General features: G+C 42.1%; 1 non-coding gene across 1 annotated transcript; it reads right to left on the bottom strand.

The window, feature by feature from the left end:
• Nucleotides 1–7930: 7930 nt before the first annotated feature.
• trnap-agg (transfer RNA proline (anticodon AGG)) lies at nucleotides 7931–8002 on the bottom strand. Its single transcript has one exon. It is a non-coding gene; the product is annotated as a tRNA-Pro (tRNA).
• Nucleotides 8003–8879: the final 877 nt, after the last annotated feature.

The raw sequence follows: 8879 nt of genomic DNA, 5'->3' as shown, positions 1-8879 counted from the left end.
TCTACCTCATCGAAGACCCTTGGACTATCTTTAAATGGACTTTACCGAACTTTATCGTGCACTGCACATTATTCCTTTTATGCTGTATCTGTACACTGGATAACTTGATTGTAATCATGTATCGTCTTTTCACCAACTGGATAGCACGCAATAAAATAGCTTTTCACTGTCCCTCAGTAGACGTGACAATAATAAACTAAACTAAAACACAGGCGAGGCGTATTTTTAGTCGGCAAATGTTTGCAAAAAGGGTGCAGAAAATGTTTCTAAAAGATATTACTGGGACTGGCGGGTTTGTGTTACAAGGAAAGACTACGTTTTTTTTCCTGGAGTGTAGGAAATTATGGGAGTGATCTTATATATAGAAATGTATAAAATCATGAAGGGAATAGATAGCGTCAATGCACCATAGGTTTGTGAGAGGACTGGTTTAATAGGAGTCAGAGGGTCAACGTTTTCCACAAAGAGAGTGGTGAGCATATGGAACAAGCTGCCAGAGAACATTGTAGAAGCATGTACAATTATAATGTTTCAGACATTTGACAGATACATGAATAGAAAGAGCTAAAAGGGATATGAGTCAAATGCATAGGAAGGAACTGCAGATGCTGGTTTATACCGAAGATAGACACAAAATGCTGGAGTAACTCAGCGGGACGGGCAGCATCTCTGGGAGAGAAGGAATGGGCGACATTTAGGGTCGAGACACTTCTTATGACTGATGATCAGCCTGAAGAAAGGTCTCGACCCGAAACGTCACCCATTCGTTCTCTCCAGAGATGCTGCCTGTACCGTTGAGTTACTCCAGCATTTTGTGTCTTTCATGAGTCAAATGCAGGCAGATGTGACTAGCTCATTTTGGTCAGCATGGAGAAGTAGACCCAAAGGTCCTGTTTCTATGTTTCATAATAATTCTGACTCAAAAAAGACTTACTTTGTTAGATGGGATTCTCTGAAACGAATGGTGCACAGAACTAATGCCAAGTTAGTGGGTCCATTGTCACTCCAAGTACAATTTGAAATGCTAAAAGACGTAATTTTTAAATAAAACTACGAAATAATTTTTAAATAAAACTACCAGTGAATGTTTGTAAATGATTTAGATTGTCATTCATTCATACAGAGCAAACCCCCTGTACCCAGAAGATTGATAACTCACTATCACTAATCTCATGAGGTTTTAAACGGCTTCTTTATGCAAGCTCAAGTGATGCATCCATTAAACTAAATTTGCGTGTCTCAGTAAAAATTATCACAAAGACTTTGAGGGAAGTGAAGGAGATTTTCTTGACGGTGCCCTATTGTGATCAGGAAACCAAATTCAGTACTAACTTTCAAAGAGGAATTGGATGAATACTTGAAAAGGAAGTGGTTCCTGATCTGTGGGGAGAAAGCAGTGGTGTGGGAGTGGTTAGATTGTTTGTAAAACTGGTGTAGGTCAAACGCAGTAGTGGACATGGGCCATTCAGCCCTTCAAGCCTGCACCAGCATTCACTCAGATCAAGGAAGCAAAATTAGCATTTGATCGCCAGCATAAAGTATTCGGTGTAAATATGCTGAAATTTATGATTCGTAGCTGATAATCAAGTTCATTGTGCAAACAAACTCAACCTGCATATTCTTTTTTGCATACCTTTCATTCATTTGCCTATATCTTTCTACGTCACCGTCTACATCTCTTGTTTCCCTATTACCTGAATGGTGACCGATTGGGAGAAGGGGAGATGCAACGTGACCTGGGTGTCATGGTGCACCAGTCATTGAAAGCAAGCATGCAGGTGCAGCAGGCAGTGAAGAAAGCGAATGGTATGTTGGCATTCATAGCAAGAGGATTTGAGTTTAGGAGCAGGGAGGTTCTGCTGCAGTTGTACAGGGCCTTGGTGAGACCGCACCTGGAGTACTGTGTGCCGTTTTGGTCTCCTAACCTGAGGAAAGACGTTCTTGCCTTAGAGGGAGTACAGAGAAGGTTCACCAGATTGATCCCTGGGATGGCGGGACTTACATATGAGGAAAGACTAGATAGACTGGGCTTGTACTCGCTGGAATTTAGAAGACTGAGGGGGGATCTTATAGAAACATATAAAATTCTTAAGGGGTTGGAGAGGCTAGATGCGGGAAGATTGTTCCCGATGTTGGGGGAGTCCAGAACCAGGGGTCACAGCTTAAGGATAAGGGGGAAGTCTTTTAGGACCGAGATGAGAAAACATTTCTTCACACAGAGAGTGGTGAGTCTGTGGAATTCTCTGCCACAGAAGGTAGTTGAGGCCAGTTCATTGGCTATATTTAAGAGGGAGTTAGATGTGGCCCTTTTTGCTAAAGGGATCAGGGGGTATGGAGAGAAGGCAGGTACAGGCTACTGAGCTGAATGATCAGCCATGATCATATTGAATGGCGGTGCAGGCTCGAAGGGCCGAATGGCCTACTCCTGCACCTATTTCTATGTTTCTATGTTTCCCCTACTCTCAGTTTAAAGAACGGTCTCGATGCAAAACGTCACCTATTCCTTTTCTCCAGAGATGCTGTCTGACCTGCTGAGTTTACTCCAGTTTTTTGTGTCTATCTTGCATGTGTTCTTTTGTCCTATCTATTCCTCTGCAACTTAAAGCTAACATTTTCTCTCACTTCTTTTCGAGGGTCTTCAATATGAAACATCATTTGTTCCAAGCAAAAACACAAAGTGCTGGAGTAACTCAGCAGGTCAGGCAGTATTCCTGGAGAACATGGATATGTGATGTTTTGGGTTGGTTCCCTTCTTCAGACATTGTAGCAGTGGAGGTGAAAATCTGGCAAGTGATAAGTTAATAAAGGTGAGGGGGGTTGACTGGCAGAAGGATGGACAAAGGCCAGAGATGAAGAGACAAAAGGCTGTGAAATTGAAATAATGAAGGGTCCCTACCCAAAACGTCACCTATCCATGTTCTCCAGAGATGCTGCTTGACCCGCTGAGTTACACCAGCTCTGTCTTTTTTTTTTAGATGATGCTGTCCAATCTGCTAAGTTGTATTTTTATTTCAAATTCTCAGCTCTGCAAGCTTATGATTTTTTTATTTATATGCAAAATGTGGATATCAGTGACATACCAGCAGTTATTGTCCCATACTACCCATGAGAGGTTCGAGATGGGAAATGAATGCTGCTTTCTTTCACAAATCTTATTCCACTGGAATTCGATTGATAATTATACAACATGATAAAAGATCCTTTTGCCCAACTTGTCCATGTTGACAAAGATGCCTATCTAACGCAATCCCATTTGGCCGTGTTGGTGATTATCACTGCCCTCAGGCCATCCGCATGCTATTACTCTTCATACTTCCATATTGTTGCTCAGCAAAATCTTTTGATTGTAATTAAAGTTATTAATTGACATGGTATCTGTCACATTTTGATAGTAATCTGCGCAAATTTTAAAAAGTTTAAAAAAAAGACAATTTCACAAAGCTGACGATCCGCAAGTTCTTTGCAGCCAATGAAGAAGCTTTAAAATGCTCTGACATAAAAAAATGTGGCAGCAAATCAGTTCACAGCCAGCTCCTACGTATAGCAATGTGATAATAACAAACTCACTTGTTTTAGTGAGATTGCGCAATGCATAAATATTACTTGAGACACTGGGAATAACTCTCATGCTCTTTCTTGAAATAGCATTGTCAGAATTTTCCATCCATCTAAGAAGGCTGATAGTAGCTTAGTCAGGTTGGTTTTGATCCCATACTTACAATTGACTGCAATAATAATATGGCAGTCCTCCACTGGCTTGCATCAAGATAGTCAATTCCGTGTTGAATGGGGTAAGGGATGCTGTCTGACCTGCTGATTTACTCCAACCAAAACCACCGATAAAACTAGAGACCATGATGCAATTAACTACCGAAGAAGGGCCCGACTAATCTCATATTAGGCTACTTCCACTTGCCTGCATTTAGCTCACATTCCTCTAATCCCTATCCATACTGTCCAACTGTCTTTTAAAAGATGTAATTGGGTCTGTTTCTATAGCTTCCTTTGGCAGACACAGTCCTTGCGGGGACTGTGCGGGTCGGTCGGGGTCGAGCTGCCTGTCCGTGGGCGTGGGGAAGAGAGTGGAAGTTTTGTTGCCTCCATCACAGTGAGGGGGTGTTTGGAGTCACTGTGATGGATGTTTGTGTTGGGGTCATGTGTCTTGTGTTCTTTCTTTTTTTGTGTGTGACTGCAATGTAATTTTGTTCGGTACCTCGGTACCGAATGACAAATATAGCTCTGTATTCTGTATTCTGTATTCAGATCTTTCCAGATACCAATTATCCTCAGAATGAAACATTTCCTCTGAAGATTCCTCTTAAATGTCTCCTCTCTCACCTTATGCTCTCTAGTTTTAGAATCCTCTACCCTGGGGAAAATTATTGTGAGTGTTCATTTTATCTATGCCCCTCATGATCTTGAACACCTCAATAAGGCCTCTCTTTAGCCTCCTGCACTCCAAAGAAAAAAGTCCTAGCCTATCCAACCTCTCTATAACTCAAGCCAGCAAGCCCCCATAACATCCTGGTAAATCTCTTTTGCACTGTTTGGGACATAGGGACAAGTAAGAGTTAGGAGGGGAGAGAGAGAAAATGAAAAAAAACCTAACAAATGAAGGCAGTTAGGAGATGAGAATACTATTGAAATAATGTAAAATAAAATGCAAAGTGCAGAACTACTGGAAATTCCTGTCAGGCCAGGATGTGCATCCGGAAAGAATGAAAATAGACAGTACTCATGCGGGCAAAGAGTGAGTCAGGATTTAATACTGATTCTGGAAGATTGCAACGTGCTAAGCTGGATATGTTGTCCCTCAAGTTTATATTGGGCTTCATAATTACAGTCGCGGAGGTCACAGGCAGAAAAGTAGGAGCAGGAGGTGAGAAGCACTCCAGCACCGCCGAAGAATTATCTCCCAGGCATTACCATGCCCTTCTGCAGAAGTTGGAAAGACAGCCAGGCTCATATGCATTGCAGCAAAAGGCCATGAAGCAACTGTCATATTGATGTTGACCAATAAATTGTTGAATGTAGTCAAAGTTTAAATCCTCCTCTGTGATGATATCTCTTTCACGAAAGAGAAACTCCTTATGGTGGAGTAACTCAGCGGGTCGGGCAGCATCTCTGCAGGTCATGGATAGGTAACTTTTTGGGTCATATTCAGACCACAATGGCCCTAGGCAGTGCCATTAATCACAATATCGATAGATGGTGATTTGCAAGATGCAAATAGCACATTGGAGGTATGCTAAAGATCAGCCTGTGACTCAGAAAAGCAATGTGCAAATTGTGGGCCATTTGCCACTCAATCCAAAAGAAGACTCGAGACTCCTGTTAATAGGGGAAAGATATCAAGCTCTTGTCTGGTGAAGAGTGAGTTTCATGTGAGTGGGTGTAGCCGGCCAGTTGTCTCTACTGTCTTTGGGTGATAGCAGCCCTTGCTTATCAATGTCAATTTGTCTCACTTTTTACACACCCCACCCTGAACCCCAGCTTGGAGAAACTTGATAGGAGACCCCATTCAACTGGCTACCAAGATGCCTCTCTGCTTAATGATAGAATGTTCTACCATTTTTGAGGCCACAAGAATGTCCACATGAAACTATGACTGATACACATGCAGATTCTGGGAGATATAGTTACAGGGAGTAACACACTCCAAAGCTGCAGTTTTGTAGTTAGAAGTAGTTGCAAGTACTGACAAACTGTGTGAACAAAATAAACAAACTGACAGCAGTGAATATGGTATGGTCAAAAAGCTAAATCAAACATTGTTTTAACATGAATATTAAACTATTTGAAGATGGACTTTGGAATCAATTGATGGACTTTTAAAATCTCTCGACGAAGAAACACTTTTGATGTGATGTAGGGGATGTAACCAGTTTTGAGGATGTAAAATGGATAAAAAGAGCCAATGGATGTAGTATATCTGGACTTTGATAAGCCTTTTGATAAGGTCCCACACAGGAGATTAGTGGGCAAAATTAGAGCACATGGTATTGTGAGTAGGGTATTGACATGGATAGAAAATTGGTTGGCAGTCAGGAAACAAAGAGTAGAAATTAACAGGTCCCTTTCAGAATGGCAGGCAGTGACTAGTGGGGTGCCGCAAGGCTCGGTGCTGAGACCACAGCTATTTACAATATATATTAATGATTAGATGAAGGAATTAAAAGTAACATTGGCAAATTTGCAGATGACACAAAGCTGGGTGGCAGTGTGAACTGTGAAGAGGATGCTATGAGGATGCTATGAGGATGCAGGGTGACTTGGATAGGTTGGGTGAGTGGGGGGAGGCATGGCATAATGTGGATAAATGTGAGGTTATCCACTTTGGTGGCAAGAACAAAAAGACAGATTATTATCTGAATGGTGTCAGATTAGGAAAAGGGGAAGTGCAACGAGATCTGGGTGGCCTTGTACATCAGTCACTGAAAGTAAGCTTGCAGGTACAGCAGGCAGTGAAGAAAGCTAATGGCATGCTGGCCTTCATAATGAGAGGATTTCAGTATAGGAGCAAAGAGGTCCTTCTGCACTTGCACAGGGCCATGGTGAGACCACACCTGAAGTATTGTGTGCAGTTTTGGTCTCCTAATTTGAGGAAGGACATTCTTCCTCGAGGGAGTGCAGCGAGGTTCACGAGGTTAATTCCCGGGATGGCGGGACTGTCATATGATGAAAGAATGGAACGACTGGGCTTGTATTACCAGGAATTTAGAAGGATGAGAGGGGATCTTATAGAAACATATAAAATTATTAAGTGATTGGACAAGCTAGATGCAGGAAACATGTTCCCGATGTTGGTGGAGTCCAGAACCAGGGGCCACAGTTTAAGAATAAGGGGTGGGCCATTTAGAACTGAGATGAGGAAAAACTTTTTCACCCAGAGAGTTGTGAATTTGTGGAATTCTCTGCCTCAGAAGGCAGTGGAGGTCGATTCACTGGATGAATTAAAAAGAGAGTTAGATAGAGCTCTAGGGGCTAGCGGAATCAAGGGATATGGGGAGAAGGCAGGAACGGGATACTGATTGTGGATGATCATCCATGATCAGATTGAATGGCGGTGTTGGCTCAAAGGGCTGAATGGCGTACTCCTGCACTATTTTCTATGTTTCTAGATAAGACCGCACACCATTTGACCCAGCTGGCCTGAACTAAAATGAAGACACAGAGTGGACATAGAACATATAAGAGTGCGGCACATGAGACCATGAGATGGGACCTTCAGCACACAATGTTTGTGCAGAACATGATGCCTAGCGGAACTGATCTCATCTGCATGCAAGTGATCCATATCCTTCCATTCCCTGCCAATTTATGTGCCGATCAAAAAGCTTCATAAACGCCACTATCATATCTGCCTCCACAACCACCACTGGCAATGCGATCCCTCTGGTAATACGATCCATCACCCATTGTGTAAAAAGTTTGATCCGCACATTATATTTCCCCCCTCTCACCTTATAGCTATGCCCCCTGGTGTTGGGACATTTTCATTCTGGTAAAAGGCCCTGACAGACTATCATATCTAGGCCTCTCATAATTTTGTATACAATGCTGGAGTAACTCAGCAGGCCAGGCAGCACTCTTGGATGGACAACATGGACAAATGATGTTTCAGGTTGGGACCTTTCTTCATAAAATGGTTCTACATTGATTGCAAAAGGCCATTCAATCCACAGAGTTCATCTGTTCACACTAGTTCTATGTTATCCCACTTTCTAATCCACTCCTTACACACTAGGGGCAATTTACAGAGATAATTAACCTACAAACTCACACGGCTTTGGGATGTGGGAAATATCCGGAACACCCGGAAGAAACCAAGGCAATCAATGGGATAATGAATGTGCAAGCTTCATACAGACCGTATCCGAGGTCAGATCTCTGGCGCTGTCGGCTGTGCCACTGTGCTTTCCTAAAATGAGGGCTCGTCCGGGATTTGAACCCGGGACCTCTCGCACCCTAAGCGAGAATCATACCCCTAGACCAACGAGCCAGCTTTTAATTCAGTCAAAAACTGTCAAGCCTTAAAAGTTTTGTTTGAGCTAACTGCAAGTGAAAAATGTGAAACCATGCACCATTAATGACATGCAGATGTACAGTAAGAGTGGGACACACAAGGAAATCATTACCGCTGTCTGTACGTGCTATAGAAAATGAGAGTGCACTTACTAAGGAGCAGAACCTCAGGTCCTTGGTGCACACGTTCAAAATATATTAATGACATTTTTTTTCAAAGGATCTCCTAATTTGGCAAATAAATAAGAGGTCAATTTAGTGACAGCATGCAAAACTGGAAATTAATGAAGATTATATAGACGACATAGACTAGTATTGTTATTATTGCAGTATTATTGGTTGTTTTTTGTGTGTACGTATGTGTGCGTATAAAATATGTGTATTTGTGAGTATGTGTAATATACACATTGAACTTTTTTCTTTCTCGTTTATTATATTGTTTACAGTGTACTATGTTTACATATTCTGTTGTGGTGCTGCAAGTAAGAATTTCATTGTTCTATCTGGGACACATGACAATAAAACACTCTTGACTCTCTTGACTCTTGATTATGAAGTGAGTAAGCAGTCTAAAAGACAAAAAAGAGCAGAGTGCATGGATATTTGTGGAAAAGGAGAATGGGATTTGGAGGGAAGCAAATGAATCAGTTGTTAGCACCAAAAATGCAAACAATCACTGTAGAAGTTATGGACGTAAGGAACTGCAGATGCTGGAATCTTGCACAAAACACAAAGTGCTGCAGAAACTCAGCGGGTCAGGCAGCATCTGTGGAGGACATGGCTAGGTGACTTCAGGAACCTTCTTCAAAATGATGGAGTAGGGGGGAGAAAGCAAGGAAACAGTGGGACAGAGC

This window comes from Rhinoraja longicauda, chromosome 7 (assembly GCF_053455715.1).
Source record: "Rhinoraja longicauda isolate Sanriku21f chromosome 7, sRhiLon1.1, whole genome shotgun sequence".
Lineage (NCBI taxonomy): Eukaryota > Metazoa > Chordata > Chondrichthyes > Rajiformes > Arhynchobatidae > Rhinoraja > Rhinoraja longicauda.
This window is presented reverse-complemented; position numbering and strand designations above follow the sequence as displayed.